We start from the raw sequence: 16,173 nt of genomic DNA, 5'->3' as shown, positions 1-16,173 counted from the left end.
GACAGAATCAGAGATAATCGCCTCCCAGAGACTTGGGCCCAGATGGCTTCAAGCTCCAACTCCCAGGAGTGGTTCAACTTTGAGTTTGGCAGGTGGTTCTGACCCTATTACTCAAATCAAATCTACCTAGCACCGTCACCCCTTTCGAGAACAGTTATGAATGCACCTGGCAGTTCAGCTGTTTGACTCATAACCCTGCGCATGGAAAGTATTTCTAGAGAGCTTACTTACCTTTTGCAGGGTTGCCATTATCTTCTAATTGCCAAGACTTCTTTCAGGGATGTTTCTTACTAAAGAGAGATAAACATACAACAAGGCTAAACATACAACAAGGTTCTTTATGGGTCCTCCTTATCGTCTTCTCCTTTTGGTCTTCTGCCCTTTGTAAAATATCAAAGTGTATGATGTCTTCAATAATAGGGTCTTATAATCTAGTAGTATTGGGCAACTAAGAGGAATGACAATGATTTGTATTGTTTGAGGGGGTGCCTCTGAGACCTCCATGACCAACACCTCATGAGGAGGTGTCATAGCATAAACCATGCCAGATCCCCCAGCTCTTACCTTAAAGCTACCCCATCTAGGAGTCCTCACAGAGATCTCATTTTCCATTCTGTGTTTACTTAACCCCCCATCTCTCCTCAAGGCCCCACAAGAGGAGCCTGACTTAATTTGTATTGGAGATGAGGGTGGCAGTGAGGAATGCTTCCCAGATGTGCAATTGATCACATGGACACTTTGGTTAAGACATCAGGATGAATTTCCTGACAGCGAGAGCTGTAAAAGACAAATAGAGGGGGCCGATCTGCCTGAGGATGGGGGTGTCCTCTCTCTCTCTCTTTCTCTCTCCCTCTCCCTTCTCTCCTGTGTCTCTCTCTCTTGTTCTCTCTCTTTCTGTCTCTCTTTCTGTCTCTCTCCCTATCTCTCCTCTCTCTCTCCCCTCTCTCTCTTTCTCCCTCTTTCTCCTCTGTCTCTCTCTTTTTCTCTCTCTTCTTTGCTCTCTCTTGTTCTCTCTCTTTCTCTGTCTCTCCCTATCTCTCTCTCCCCTCCCCCCCCCCGTCTCCTCCGTCCTTTTTTTTTTTTTTGGTGGGAGCTCATCAATCAGAGGTACAACAAATGCCTTCAGATATGGCCCACTGGAATCACTAGTAGGGGCAGGAAGGAGGCCTGAGAGGCATCTTCTGACTTCTGCATCTTTGCTATCCTGTGGCCGCACAGAACTCGGCTTTTCCCACTCTGGATGCAACACTGGGGACAGACTCATGACTGCTCCATCCAGTGCCTCAGAACTGTCCCTCAGGTTTCAGACAATATGGCAGTTCTGTGAGTACCTGGCTCCGGTATGGTTCACAGGCTATAGCAGACAGCTGAAGAGGAGCTACCAACATCTTTGAAGAGATGAAATGGAAAAGGCCAATGGTCAATCAAGAGTTGAAAAGTCCCTTCAGTAAGTAGTCGGAGGCAGTGTTACACTCCCCCAAGAATGAGCAAAGGTTCCAGCTGGACCAGTACAATGCCTCTGTGTATTTCTAGATGATGCACAGAAGACTCATTTCCCCAGCTGCAGGGCAGCTTGGCCTGTGGGTACCTGTGAAGGAGAGAGGCTGAAGGAGGGTCTTGAGCTCAGAAAAACATGTACCCTCTCCACATATCTGGTCAGCCTATTCTTAGGAAGAAGAGAATACCCACCCCATCCCCAGGCCCGGTATTCCTGTTTAGAAGGCGGGTCGGGATCATTACTCATCGCGGACTGGCGACTGCTGTCCCCTGTCCTGCTCTTGCTCCTGCAGTCAACACCCTGCAGAACTGAGTTCAGAGCCAAACCTCCTACCCCAACAGGTTACCTCTTTCCCTATAGGACAAGGATCCAAGGAAAGAAAGTCCCTGCACCAGGTATGCAGAGCAGGGCCACAGGGTCTATTACCTTGCCACATATATGTCCCTTTGTTTCTATTCGTGACACTGGTGACACTTTGATTCAACTCTGGACGAGGGCCACAGAGTGGCGAGTGGCCGGGCCCCCAAGTTGTGACACAGTCAGCCCCAGCACCGTCTAGGCAGGCAGGTCTTCCTGCTGCATGTGATGTCGTAAGAGCTGCACCACTGCCTTTACCACAGGACTCCCGTGCCCTCCTCTCAGCGGGACTCCAGCATAGGGAGAGTCTTTGCAACTCCCACGAGCCAAGGTCACTCCTCCAGTCAACCAGACGGTGAAGGTCAATGGGCCTGTGTGTCCGTCCATGCATGCCTCAGTGCCAGGGGATTCTCTGGGATGCTGTGTGAACACATGTTGGTGTGGCATGCATATCCTTGCACGAGCATACCCCAGCACGTTGTCACACCAAGAACTCTTTGGGGACCATGCTGTCGTCAACACTGAACATTCGCCAGATGGCCTTATTTTTATTGTCAGGTGCTGTGCTCTTCTGGCAGCCCCAAACAAGCCTACGGATTCCTCAGTTCCTCTATCAAGCCCTATCAGGGCGAAGGTCATCAACAGAGTGAGGTTAAGTGGCGAGATGGGAATGTCCTTTTCAAATAGTGCTGGATAATAATGCTCATTTTGAAGCTGAAACTTTAATGGTTTAATTTTAGGCCTTATAAAAATCTCTTTGTGTGAAAGCCATCTCCTCAAAGCCGTCAGAACACAATGTTCCTTGTGTCTAAATGGATGCATCAAAGCAGTCAGGTCAAAATGCCATGTGTGCTCTCTCTCCCTCCCTTCCTCCCCCCCCCTCTCTCTCTCTCTGTGTGTGTGTGTGTGTGTTACTGCATGTGCCTGCTTCCAAGCATATGAGGGAACCATGGAGTCTTTTTTATGGACATTTGGAACAGGCCAGATCTCTGCTGTACGCCTGTGGGATTTTTTTCAGCTTACACTGAGTATATGTGTGGAGAAAGCTATGTGCCAGCCTTGCTTATAGAAATAGCCTGGCGGAGGGGTGCTGCCCTATAACTTGACTCTACACTTCATTGTGGCAAGGAAAGGAGGCTAATGCACTGGAACAAGAGTTGCTATTTGCTTTTCATTCCAGTCCAGACACATCTTCGCAGTTAGTCATTTCAGGGCCGTCATGCAACCAGCCAGGCTTTCCAGCAAATTCCCTCTAATGGGAAGCCATCAAATGCTTCATAAAAGAGAATGCTTGAAGCCCCATTAGGAAGAAATTAATTGTCGACTGTGGGTTTCATGGGACCCCATCCTTTCAAGGTTTCAGGTTGGAAAAAGGCCAAAAACACAGCCCCGCCGCCATGCCACCACACAGTTGTCTTAGGCAGCCTAAAAGGGATCAAGTGAGGAGACTGGAATGGGACTGGGACCAAGCCCGGGGTGGCACAAATCTATGGGAACAACCAACCAATATCTGATTTGACTTAAGGCCCACTCCATGAGATGGAACCCATACCCGACACTACCTGGGTGACCAAGAACCTCAGACTAGACAGCCTAGGGACCTAGGGGAAAACCAAATACTGCTGTTCTTAAAAAAGCAAAACAAAATCAAAAAACATAGCAATAAAATGACTCCTGACGACATGTTGCTATCCTCATAGACCAGGGGCTGATTCAGCCATCATCAGAGAGGCTGCCTCCTGCAGCAGATGGGAGCAAACACAGAGAGACCCACAGCCAGATGTTGTGCAGAGAGTGAGAGCTACCTTGGACCACTCAGCCCTAAATGGGATGAAGTCTTCTTATTCAAATCCCTCCCCTCGGAGCTCAAGAAATTCCACAGAAGAAGAGGCAAAAAGAGTAAGAACCAAAGGGGATGGATGACACAAAGAAAATCATGCCCTCTAAATCAAATTGATCAAAGCTCCTATGAACTCACTGGGGCAGCACACACAGGGCCTGCACGGGTCTGCACCAGGTCCTCTGCGTATATATTATGGCTCCCAGTTAGGGTTTCTATGTATGCTTCTTGTGCCTCCTTCTCTTGGGCTGATTTCCTTCTGTTTGTTTTGTCCAATTCCGATGTGTTGGTTTTTGCTTTGTCTTATTTATTTTAATTTACTATCATCCCTTAGGAGCTTCTTTATTTTCTAATGAGAAACAGAAAAGAGAGCATCCTGCTGGGAGGAGAGGTGGGGAGGAACTGGGAGGCACACAGAAAGGGAAACCATAATCAGGATTGTTATGTGAGGAAAAAAATCTATTTTCAATAAAAGGAAAAAATAATTTTAAAACTTTCTCAGCACATTATTCAAATCATGGATTATAAAGTTTCTCATTAAGTTCAAATAGCAATAATATAAATAATATTTTTTCAGAAAAAGAGAAAAGGACTTAGCAAGTATCTGTGCTATTGTAACACAATACCACAGAGTGAATAATTCACAAATAATAGAAATTTATTTCTCACATTTCTAAAGGTTTGGAAGTTCCAGGGCAAGGCCTAAGCAGGGTCAGTGGCTGGTGAGAACTGATCTCTACTTCCTATTTGCTTCATCCTCCAGACTTGTGTTCTCAAGTAGCAGAAAGGATGGAGAGGCAAAGGAGCACGCCTTACATATTCAAGTCCCACCACTTTTTATAAAGATCTGTTCCTTCATGAGGATAGAGCCCTCTTAGCTCTAAGGGTACCACCTCTTAGCATTCTCTCATTGAGGATGAAGTTTCAGCCTGAATTCTGGAGGGAACATTGCCCGTTCAATCTACAGCAATGAGCAGTGGGGTTACAGGTATTTGTGCTGGATGCTGGATTGCTATGTGGGTGCTGGGATCTAAATTCTGGTCCTCATGATTGTACAGTAAGTGCTTTTAACTCCCGAGCCATCTCTCCAGGCCCTTTAGACTGCTTTGGTTAGTATGAATAATTTAACAGCATTAAGTCTTCCAGTCCTTGGGCAAGGAGTATCTTTCCCTTTGTGTCTTCGCTAATTACCTTCATCAGTTTAGTGCAGCTTTCAGTGGGGGAATGTATTTGTTTGTTTCCAAATGCTTTGTTATATTTGATGGTACTTTAGATTAGGTTTTCTTTATTTACCTTTTGATAGTTCATTGTTAGTCTACAGAAATAGAACTGAATCCTGTATGTTGACATTTTCTTCTGGAAATTAATTTGTTTATCAGTTCTACTATTTTTTTGTTTGAGGGGGTTTTTGATGTTTTCTATATATAAGATCATGTCAAGTGTGAGCAGAGGCAATTTTATTTCTTCCTTTACAATTTGAATGTCATTTCTTTTGTTTGCTTACCTAATTGTTCTGGCTATAGCTGCCAGTCGTATGTTGACTGGAAGTCATGAGGGTATGTCCTTTTGCCCTGTTCCATAATTTAGAGAAAGTTTTCAGTTTTCACTGAATGTGATGACAGCTGTGGGCTTGTTGTTTGTGACCTTTATTATAATGAAGTACATTTTATTCCTAACTTTTTGAGAATTTTTACCAGTTAAAGAAATTGAATTTTGTCATGAAAAAAATTATTTAACTTTCGAAATTAAAATATAATTACATTATTTCTTACCTTCCCTTTCCTCTCTCTACGTCCCTCCGAGTCCGCCCACACCCTCTCCAATTCATGGCATTTTTTTCTTTGTGATATGTGTGTGTGTCCAAAAACATATATGCACGAACATAAAAATACAACTCAATCCATATAATGTTTTTTTTTCAGGACTGAGCAGTTGCTATCTAATAGTCAACTGGGGGAAGCCTAGCCCTTAGATAGCTATTTCTCCCACTCTCGGCATACCTTAGTAGCCTGCAGTTTTTTTGTGTAGGGTGGAGGGGACCTAAACCTTGAGATTTCCCCTTTACATGTTAATATGTCTATTAATGTTGTACTTCTTCAGTTTTGTTGATCTTTTTTTACTATTGTTTTCCTAATAAGCTTGTATGTGTGCATGTGCACAAGCATGCAGGTGTATATGTGTGTGTGTGTGTGTGTTGCTGGGAATGAAACCTAGGGCTTAATGCATAATATGTAAATAATTTGCCACAGGTTCCATCCCCAGATCTCTATTGAGTCAGTCACTGTGGCACAGGCATGTAACTCCAGCTGCTTGGGAGATTGAAACAGAAGAACCACATATTTAAAACCCTGCTGCAGCCTACAACTTAGATTTCAACTGAGTGCACACATGTCTCCATTTTGTTGTTGTTAAAGGACTGGGGAAATAATTCATCTGTAGCATGCTTACCTAGTATGTGAGGGGTCCTGAGTTCAATCCCAAGCATCACCTAAACTGAGAGAGGGGTGGGTGGTGCGGGAGAATTGTCTGTATTCTGTCAATCATGTTTTAAATAAATGCTGATTGGCCAGGCAGGAAGTATAGGCAGGTCAACCAGACAGGAAGTACTGGCAGGGCGATGAGAACAGGAGAATTCTAGGAAGAGGAAGCTCATTCCTCCCAGTCCAGCCCAGACCACGGAAGAAGCAGGATGTGGCCTGCCTGGCTGAAAAAGGTACTGAGCCATGTGGCTAACATAGATAAGAATAATATAATAATATAATATATAATATAATAATAATGGCTAATGTAGATAAGAATAATATAAGCTATAAGAGCTAATAAGAAGCCTGAGCTAACGGGCCAATCAGTTTTATAACTTATGTAGACTTCTGTGATTTTCTTTGGGACCTTGCTAGCTGTGAGAACAGGGCAGGACAGAAACCCCAACAAGCCTGGCCCTCATGTTACAGGTGGAAAGGAGGGATGGAGGAGGGAGGGAAGGAGAGATTATTGTTTTACTGCTGCACTACTGCTTTTATTGTATCCTATAAGTTTGCCACATTTTATTTTCTTTTTCATTTCATATTTACCTAATTTCTCCTTTGATTTTTTTCCTTTGGCCTGTTGGTTATTAGAGAGCATGAGGTTAGACCAGCCAGATGGCTGAGCAGTAGAGGCACTTGCTGCCTGATGATGAAAGCCTTAATGATTTGAGCTTGAGGGCCAAAAAAACGCACATAAAGGTAGAAAAAGAGAACTGACACCATAAAACTGTCCCCTGCCTTCCATATGAACACCATTAGCATGTGTGTGTAGGAGGAGGGAGGCCACTTGTTGGTTCCCGACTGCCTGGTTAGCTTACATCCAATAATAATCACACAAAAACTGTATTAATTAAATCACTCACTGCTTGACCCATTAGCTCTAGCTTCTTATTGGCTAACTGTTACATCTTAATTTAACCCATCTCTATTAATCTGTATATCACCACAAGGTCGTGGTCTACCTGCAAAGTCTCAGCACATCTACCTTTGGTGGCAGATCCATGGAGTCTCTCTGACTCTTTCCTTCTCCCAGCATCCAGTTCTGTCTTCTCCACCTACCTAAGTTCTGCCCTATCAACAGGTCAAGGCAGTTTCTTTATTCATTAACCAATGAAAGCAACACATAGACAGAAGGACCTCCCACACCATGCATGCTACCCTCTCCCACCGTGAAAGCACATACACACAAATAATAACTTTAACTTCAAAAGGATTATTAGGTTAGTTAGCATGTAATTGGGTTTCCTGGCTTTCCTTCTAAAGTTGATATGTAGTCTATTGTGGTGAAGAAGGAGAAGGAGGAAGAGAAGAAGAAGGAAAAGGAGGAAGAGAAAAAGAAGGAAAAGGAGGAAGAGGAGGAGAAGCAGCAGCAGCGACAGCTATTTGGTACCACTAGTCTTCTTCAACTTGTTAGCAGTTATCTTGTGATGTACCATGCAATCTGTCATCTAGTGAATGATCCGTATTTACTAAGGGGAATGTCTATTCTGTCGCTGAGTGATGTGCGCTGAGTATATCTGTTAAATTCATTTATTTTCCAGCATTGTAAAGCAGAGATCGCTTACTAGTTTTTGGTGGTGTTATTGCTGCTGCTGCTGCTGCTGCTGCTGCTGCTGCTGAAAGTGGCTGCTGAAATGTACTTTTATGTGCTGCTATTCTTCCCAAAGTCTGTGAAAGTTTGCTTCCTATATTTCAGTGCTTTGATGTTAAGTCCAAACAATTATTATATGTGTTTGGAGAATTAACTTTTATCTTCATATCGTGCCCTTTGTCTTTTGTGGTCTTTTGTTACTTAAAGCTTATTTTATCCAATATACTTACCCCTGCTTTATGGTTTACTATGTTCATGAAATAACTTATTCCATAATTTACTGTCAGATTGTATGCATACTTAAACATAGAATGAGTTCCTTGTAAGTAAAATATAGTTAGGTATTGACTTATTTAATCCATTAACTTAGTTCAAGTTTGTTGATTAGGAGTTCGATGCATTTTCATTCAAGACAGTGACTGACAGTTAAAGATTTAGTATCGCCTGTTGTTTTCTGTCATATAGTTTTTCTTCCCTCCTCTTTCCCTCTTCTACTGTATTCTTAAATTATTGATGTCAGAATGGATATTCTTTGCATTGTGTGCTCATTAATATGTGGCTATAGTTGCAAATTTCTTAATATTTTGTTTTTAAGCTTCCATTCTGTAGTTAATGGATGACTTCCCCAGTGCTATTACAGCCTGGGAGTGTGCTGCGCTCATCTCTATATTAATCTTTATGGAATTTGACAGTTCTCTATGCTTTCATTTTGCTGTCTAGCAGCTTCTCGTTTCAACTTCAAGAACTCCCTTTAGCATTTCTTGCAAATCTGGCAAGTGGGGACAATCTCCTTTGGTTTTGGTTGATGAAGGAATGTCCTGATCATTCACGTACTTGGAAAGGACAGTTCTGCTGGCGCTGGAGCTGCGGATTGACTGTGTTTTTCTTTCAGGACTTTGTACACCCCCTCCTTCCCAGCCTATAAGGTGAGTGCTCCCCTTTAATGCTTTCACATTCTTTGTCTTTGAACTCTAAAAACCGAATAAAAAAGGACATGAAAGTAGCAGGGGCATTTTGCTGGTGGTGGCAGGAATGGGAGGGGGTAAGAGCGTGTAGACTGTGAACAGAATACATTATATACATGCATAAAATTGCCAAATTATAAATTTTAAATCTATCTACATGAAAAAGATATATCATTAGTGTATCTAAATATAGGTTTTTTTCTATTTCATGAATCTGAATGCCAACATTCCCATCTACATTTGGCAAGTTTTGAGCATTAATTCTTTATATACACTTTTGCCCTCTTATTTCTCTTCCTTTTATTTCTTGATTTCTATGATGTGTACATTGGTTCACTCTATGGTACCCCATAAGTTCTATAGAAGCCCCTCCATTCTGGATAATTTCAAATGAACTGTTTCCATAGTCTCTATTTGCTCTCTTCTGCCTATCAAGTTTGATGTGTAAGCTCTGTATAACTTTTTTAGATCAGTTATTCTTTAGTTCAAGAATTTGTTTTTTTTTCATAGTTCCAATCTCTTTGCTAATATTCACAGTCTACTCAAGTATCACTTCCTGTTTTAATTTAGTTAGCAATCTGTTTATCCTTGTAACTCATGGCACTGCTTTCATATGATAATTCTGAATTGATTTTCATGAGACAATTCATAGGTTTTCATTCATTTCTTTTTTACGTGGCTTTTCTCTCATCTTCACAAGACTGCCTCTGTCCTCTTCAGTTTGACTCGCTCTTCTGGCTCTCTCTCAGTGTTACCGTGTAATGCCTCTTCTATTCTAGCTCTTTCTGCTGAATTCCTGTCATCTTCTAAACATGCCCGCTCCCCAGTGTCTCCCCGTGCGTGGGTCATTGCTGATAATTTTATGACTGTGTTCTACTTTCTGCTGTATTTTCCTACTGTTTCTAATACTCACCATCCTGCACAATCCTAATCTTTCTTTGGGCTTTGGACCTTACCAGACCAATCGTCAAATCTGGGCTTCCTCATTTGCTACCACTGCAACTGACCTAAGGAGGGTTTCTTCACTTCTCTGGGTTTCGGCTTTTCTCAGCTACAAAACAGGGTCACTAGTAACAGAATTGCTGCAAAAGGTAGATGAGCCCATGCAGATTAGGTTCTCAGCACAGTGCCAAGATCATAAAACAAGGTTTGTAAATGAGGCAGTGCTTGGCATATTGAGGCATTAAATGTTAGCTGCTCTGATGCCGCTCACCTTTTGGAAACAAGTCAGGTGTGTTTTTACAGGTAGTACAGAGATGGATCTGACTCCCAAGATGGGTGAAAACAAGAGAAAAGGCACTTCTGTCTCACCCACCCTCAGTCCTGTTGCTTCAACGTTGACTAATTTACCACCTACCCAATACTTTGAAGTCAACCAGACAGTATTTGTCCAAATACAGCTTCACCACTAACCAAATGTAACTAATTATAAAAGGCAGGCTTTGTTTTCGCGCTGTCTCCGGAGCCTGGTTCTAAGATGAGGATTAAAAGGGACTGCAATTATCTAATGAGAAAACAGGTGGGGAGGTTACATTAACCATACTGGAGAGAGCTGTTCGGTTTTTCTTCTTCAGTTTCTGAGATGCCACCCTCTTTCCCTGAGCCCTGAAACTTGCGACCTTTGTCAGCACAACTTCTTCTCACCCCCCCAACTTCCACCTCACACTGCCATCTTCCCCGTTCCCTCCTCATAAAGCTTCACAGGCCAGGACACAGCCATTTCCTGTACTTGTTTGTGTTTCTGTTTTTCAACGACCTGGACAGCGTGTCCCAGTCCATGGACAGCCTGAAACCGCCACCAATTCGGATGTCCCCCGGTCCTGAAGGTAATTGGAAGGAGACCAGCCTCAAGTTGGGTGCAGCTTTTCCCCCACCCATCAGAAGGGAGAAGGATGGGAGCCATAGGGTTCTCCCTGAAGCTTCCTCATGCCTTGCTTCATCCCTTCCCACTCAGGTGCCATAAATCGCTCTCAGCTGACAGCAAGAAGCTTGCCCAAGATCACTGGAGACAGCGAGAGGCCCTGACAGGAATCTGCTTGCACAGCCTCTGGACTACAGTTGAGAAATGAGGAGACTACTCCAAACATGCCTGCTCTTGTCTGATCTTGGAACCTAAATAGAGTGGGGTCTGGGGTTGATTCTGGACTCTCTGAGCATGGCGGACAATGAAGGCAGATGAGAAGCCAAGGACAATGGCACTAGGCTTCGATCCTAATACATGAACTGGCTTTGTGGGAGCTTAGCCTGTTTAGACGCTCATCTTCCTGGACGTAGATAGAAGACCTTCGTCTTCCCGCAGGGCAGAGAATTTGGACTGCTCTTCAGTATCGAGAGGGAGGGGGAATGGTGTGGGGGGAGGAGAAGAGGAGTGGGGATAGGGGGAGGGGAGTGGGGGGAGGGGGCAATATTTGGGAGGAGGGGAGGGAGATGGGAAACGGGGAGCAGGTGGAAATTTTAATTAAAAAAGAATAAAAAATAAATAAAAAGGAAAAAAAAAGATACATTCCAACCTCAAAAAAAAAAAAAAGACTTGGAAGGGAGAAATGAGAAGGAGTGTCTATACTCTAGAGAGGATGCAGAGAATGCTGAAAGAGCCCATGTGCTTCCTGTCGCCAGAGTATGGAGATAGACATGTAGCTGTCCTGGTGTATGCCCTTCTGCCCACTAAGCAGCAACGCCTTACTCGTGCATAACCTTTGGGTGAGCTTTGCCAGGTAAAGTCACCACTGAACACGGTCCAGCACAAGAATGTTTTAGTGTTAATTTATACGAACATCAGAAAAAATCATGTAGAAATAATTAAGGCAGAAAGATTGATGCTGGCTGGATAACACTTACTTTGTAACAATGCAGTTATAAAGTGCATGTTAATATTATTGATGAATGAAGGGGGCGTGAAAGTAAAATGACTTAGGGCCTGGGAAAGTTCATCTGTGACACTGGACTGTGTGGCAATCCCACGTCCATTACACTCTGCTTGGTTTTTTTGAGGTATTGCAGCAGCCCCAGACCAGCTTAGGGCCCTTCTTGATAATAGCTAGAATCCAAGAGGCAAGGTAACAAAGGTCAAGTACAGAGAGCTTCTGGGGTGGCCTGCAGAGGACAGCAGCTTTGATGGGGCAGAGCAGTGTGCACGCAGCAGCCCCAACCCCATTCTGTGCTGTCTCTGTTTCCTGCGCCAGCTAGCTTCTGGCACCCTCAGTAAGATATAGCTCCCCAATGTTCAATAGCTCTCACGGACCACTTTTCGGTCACCTGCTCTTGCACCCCAATTCTAGAGTCTTCAAGCAGAAGGTCATAGCCTCCTCCCCACCTTTTGCATGGGGCTGCTATGGAAAGAAAATAAGGCTGGAGGGATGGGTCACAGGTCTCTTAGACCAAGTAAAGGCTGACACTTCACAAGTGAACTTCGAGGTTGGCAGGGCATTCTCAGAGAAAGAGCAGGGCATGGAGCCTGGCACACAGCAGTTCTTAGTGTTCATGTATTCCCTCATGTGCCACAGAAGTGGGGGTGCCATCCTTACCCACCATTCCCTAGGTTTGTTTCAGCCCTGTTCTCTGCTTCCAGATGACCGCTCCTAGCTCCTGTTCTGCTACAACTCTCTGCCTCCCTTGAGTCTGAGCACATGCAACCCGCCACAAGCACCCTGAGCAGACTCCACAGGCTTCTCTACACAAGACCTTGTGCTGGTTGTGCCCATATGAGACAACACTTCCCGGTGCCTATCCTTGATGCCCATAGCCCAAGACATTACATGATATTAGAGTACTAAGGGATCAGGGGGGAGCTGACCAAGGAAGGTTGTCTAAGGCTTGAAGAATGTGGACCCTACAGAGGGTGAAGGAGGCTGTGTGAATTATGCCAGAGACTCTGTAGCGCAAGACCCTAGAGTGAATGAGGCAGCATGGTCAACAGGGATTAAATGCCTGCTTTCTGCCAGGATCATTTGGGCAACCTGTTAGGTGTCCGTGCGTTTTATGGAGTATTGGCAACACCCTAAAGTCATGTACTCCTCTGCCTGTTTATAGACGAGAGAACTAAGCTGCCGAGAACAATGCCGCCTGGACAAGTTCTGACTGGTAAGAACTGGCAGAAGCAGAATGTAAACACATCTCAGAAGTGGCTCCAAATGCAATTGGTTGGGCTTCCTACCTCATTGCACCGGATAGGGTAGAAGACTCGGGATTGAACACTAATGGCGCCTCATTCCAAATGTTCCCAGGCTTTAAGAAGGGTGGTCATGAGTTGTGTGGGGTTTTCCCCAGCATTGAAAATTCCTTCTCAGAGGGAGCTAAGTGGCTCCTGAAGTCTTAGGAAGTAAGTGAAACTTACAAGGCTCAGGAAGTAAACAAACCTCACAAGTCTCAGGAAGTTCCAGAAGGTTTCAGATTACACAAGCCCCTCCCCCTCCAAAGTTTATATAAGAAAAAAAACTGCTTGGGAAAGGAGATATTCTGACCAGCAAACTACCTGTTACACAGTAAAAGAAGGCTCAGGGGTACAGCTTTTGGAGTATTGTTTATTTCCTGAATGAGATTCCTGGCAAATGCAGCTGCCTTTGAGTCGTTCATGCTCCTATAAGTACAAGGCACCCATATTCTTGTAAGTAATCCCAATAAACTAACTGCCGACAAAGCTACACATGGAATTATTTCTTGGACCAGTGGTTGGTGCTTTATCTGGACTGAGTAGAATTTTGTTCGTGTCTTCCCCGGAAATGCACACATTATATGATGGCTATCTCAAGAAACTTAACTTGAGTGTGTGGGGGAGATTGGGTATAGGCAAGATGGAGCCCTGATGAAATATGAAATAATTAATAGCCATTTGGACAAACCAGGGTTCATGTCTTTCTGGAAGCCTCTGTGATAACTTCAAGGTGGAGAAATGTTTGAGGTCAGTATCATCAGATGGGTGTGGCTCCAGGAGGCCTTAAAATACAGTAACCTATAGGCATGCTGATAACTTTGTGTGATAAACAGTATAACATTGCTAGGTAATAGATGCACATGCCAAGCCTTTTTTAATTCCTGGGGGAACTAAGCCTCAAAATGGTTAGGTTGTTCAGAGCCCTAGACATAGGGCTTTCTGCCTTCAAGACAGGGCCATACCTCCTCCTATGGCGGATTTCACCTAATACATGGCAAGTGAAGAGAAGAAAAGGAAATGGAGGAATGTGGTGGGCAGGGAGGGCTACATTGTGGGTCCCAAATGGCAGCTTGGTGGTCAGTTGGCAGAAAGAGGAGGACATGATGGTCAGAGGGCAGAAATGCCCGAGACAGCTCTAAACATCTAACAGATTGAAGTGGAAGCAGTGCGGGTGGGAATGGGCAGAAGAGAAAGCAGAGTAGATCAATGAACAACTGAATTGGGTGTGTGGATGGATGGATGGATTGGTGGAGTGATGGATGGATGGATGGATGGATGGATGGATGGATGGATGGATGGAGTGATGGGTGGATGGATGGAGTGGTGGATGGATGGATGGAGAAATGGGTGGATGGATGGAGTGATGGATGGATGGAGTGATGGGATGGGTGGATGGATGGAGGGATGGATGGATGGAGTGATGAATGGATAGATGGATGGAGTGATGGATGGATGAATGGATAGATGGATGATGAGTGAATGGGTGATGTCTTAGGTTTTCTATTGCTATGCTGAAACACCATGACCAAAAAGCAAGTCAGGGAGGAAAGGATTTATTTGGCTTCTGCTTCTGCACATTACAGAAGTCAGGACAGTAACTCAAACTGGTCAGGAACCAGGAGGCAGAAGTTGATGCAGAGGCCATAGAGGAGTGTTGCTTACTGGTTTGTTCATCATGACTTGCTTGACCTGCTTTCTTATACACCTCGGAACCACCACCAGGGATGGTACAATGCACAATGTGCAGGGCTATCCCCATTAACTCTCTAATTAAGAAAATGCCTTACAGCTGGATATTATGAGGGAATTTTCTCAATTGAGGTTACCTCCTTTCAGATAACTCTAGCTTGTGTCAATTTGACAGAAAACTAGCCAGCACAGGTAGGTAGCTGGATGGATGGAGAGACAGATGGTTTAGAGGATAGTTTAATGGATGGCTGGTGGGGCGGGAGAAAGACTGAGTGCATGGGTGGGTAGATGGATGGATGGGTGGATGGATGGATGGACAAACGGATGGATGGATGGACGGACGGGTGGATGAATCAGTGGAAGCACAATACACTCTCTGCTGTCTCTTTCATGCTTTACTCTTCGCCAAAGAACTGGTCACTTTCAAGCACTCACTGTTTTGATGACTTACTATATTTGTTCCTCGTGTAGAATGCTTGTTCAGCAAGTGCACGGTTCTTACTAACGTCGGTCCCTGGTCTATACCTGGTCTTGACAACAGGGGCTGTCACATATTAAACACTCAGTAAATATTTGTTGGAACAGTTACTGATCCCCACAAAAGGAGGCCTCTTTATTTTAAGGGCTTGGGGAGAACTGAGCGGGCAGGGGAAGGGAAAAGGTTGGGAACAAGCTGGGAAGGACAAGGCCTAGAGACCAGGGAACCCTGAAATGCCTAGGAGGCAGTAGCTGGAGGTGGGCTTTACTTCAGCAGCTTCCTGGCACCTGTGGCTGCATTCCCCGTGGAGTACCACTGCCCTCTTGTGGACTATACCAAGCCTAGCTGGCTCCAGGCTGCGGCTTCCCCTCCACCCAGCAGCCCAGCTCTCAGGGACCTGCTTGCTCCAGCTGCTTCTATCACCAGGGCAGCTGCAGGGGCAGCCCAGGAAGCAAGTCCTCCTTTTTGTGTCCACCACGCCATTTTACAACAGTGGTCCAGCGACTGAGTATGCGACCTGGGGAGGTGTGCATGCTTCCGTGCAAGCATGTTTGCGTGACTGACTAGCTGTTACCCTGAACTTGAATTTCTCATCTAGCTTACTAAACCATTTACTAACAGGTAGATTTCATGTCAACAACTGGATGTCGAGATTCCCCGAGAACCCTCAAAGCCATGGCTCTATGGCTCTGCACCCATGTTCCCACCTGGGCATGAGAGCTGGGAAAGGCATAAGCTCTGTCCCCCTTGGTGGAAATGCCCTCTCTGGCAATCTGGTCCCTTGCCAGCACTTTCCCTCCCAGGCTACCTGCCAGAATCCTAGAGGAATCTTACTTGAAAGCTCATGCAGTTTACCTAGAGGGGAATGAATGGACTTGGTAAAACGACTATCAATGAAGAACACCCAAGGAGGGTGGGTGGGTGAAGGGTGATACAGTTTGGGGTGACACTAGGGCACCCAGAACAGACACCCATTCCTCCTCTTCTAAAGTCCTTCCCGCTACAGTTCGGCTCACAACCTAAGCCGAGTAACAAAGGAAGAGGTTAGGTAGCATCAGGAGGACAAACCGACAACAAGGG

This window comes from Chionomys nivalis, chromosome X, assembly GCF_950005125.1.
Source record: "Chionomys nivalis chromosome X, mChiNiv1.1, whole genome shotgun sequence".
Classification (NCBI taxonomy): domain Eukaryota; kingdom Metazoa; phylum Chordata; class Mammalia; order Rodentia; family Cricetidae; genus Chionomys; species Chionomys nivalis.
Note: the sequence above shows the minus strand (reverse complement) of the source record.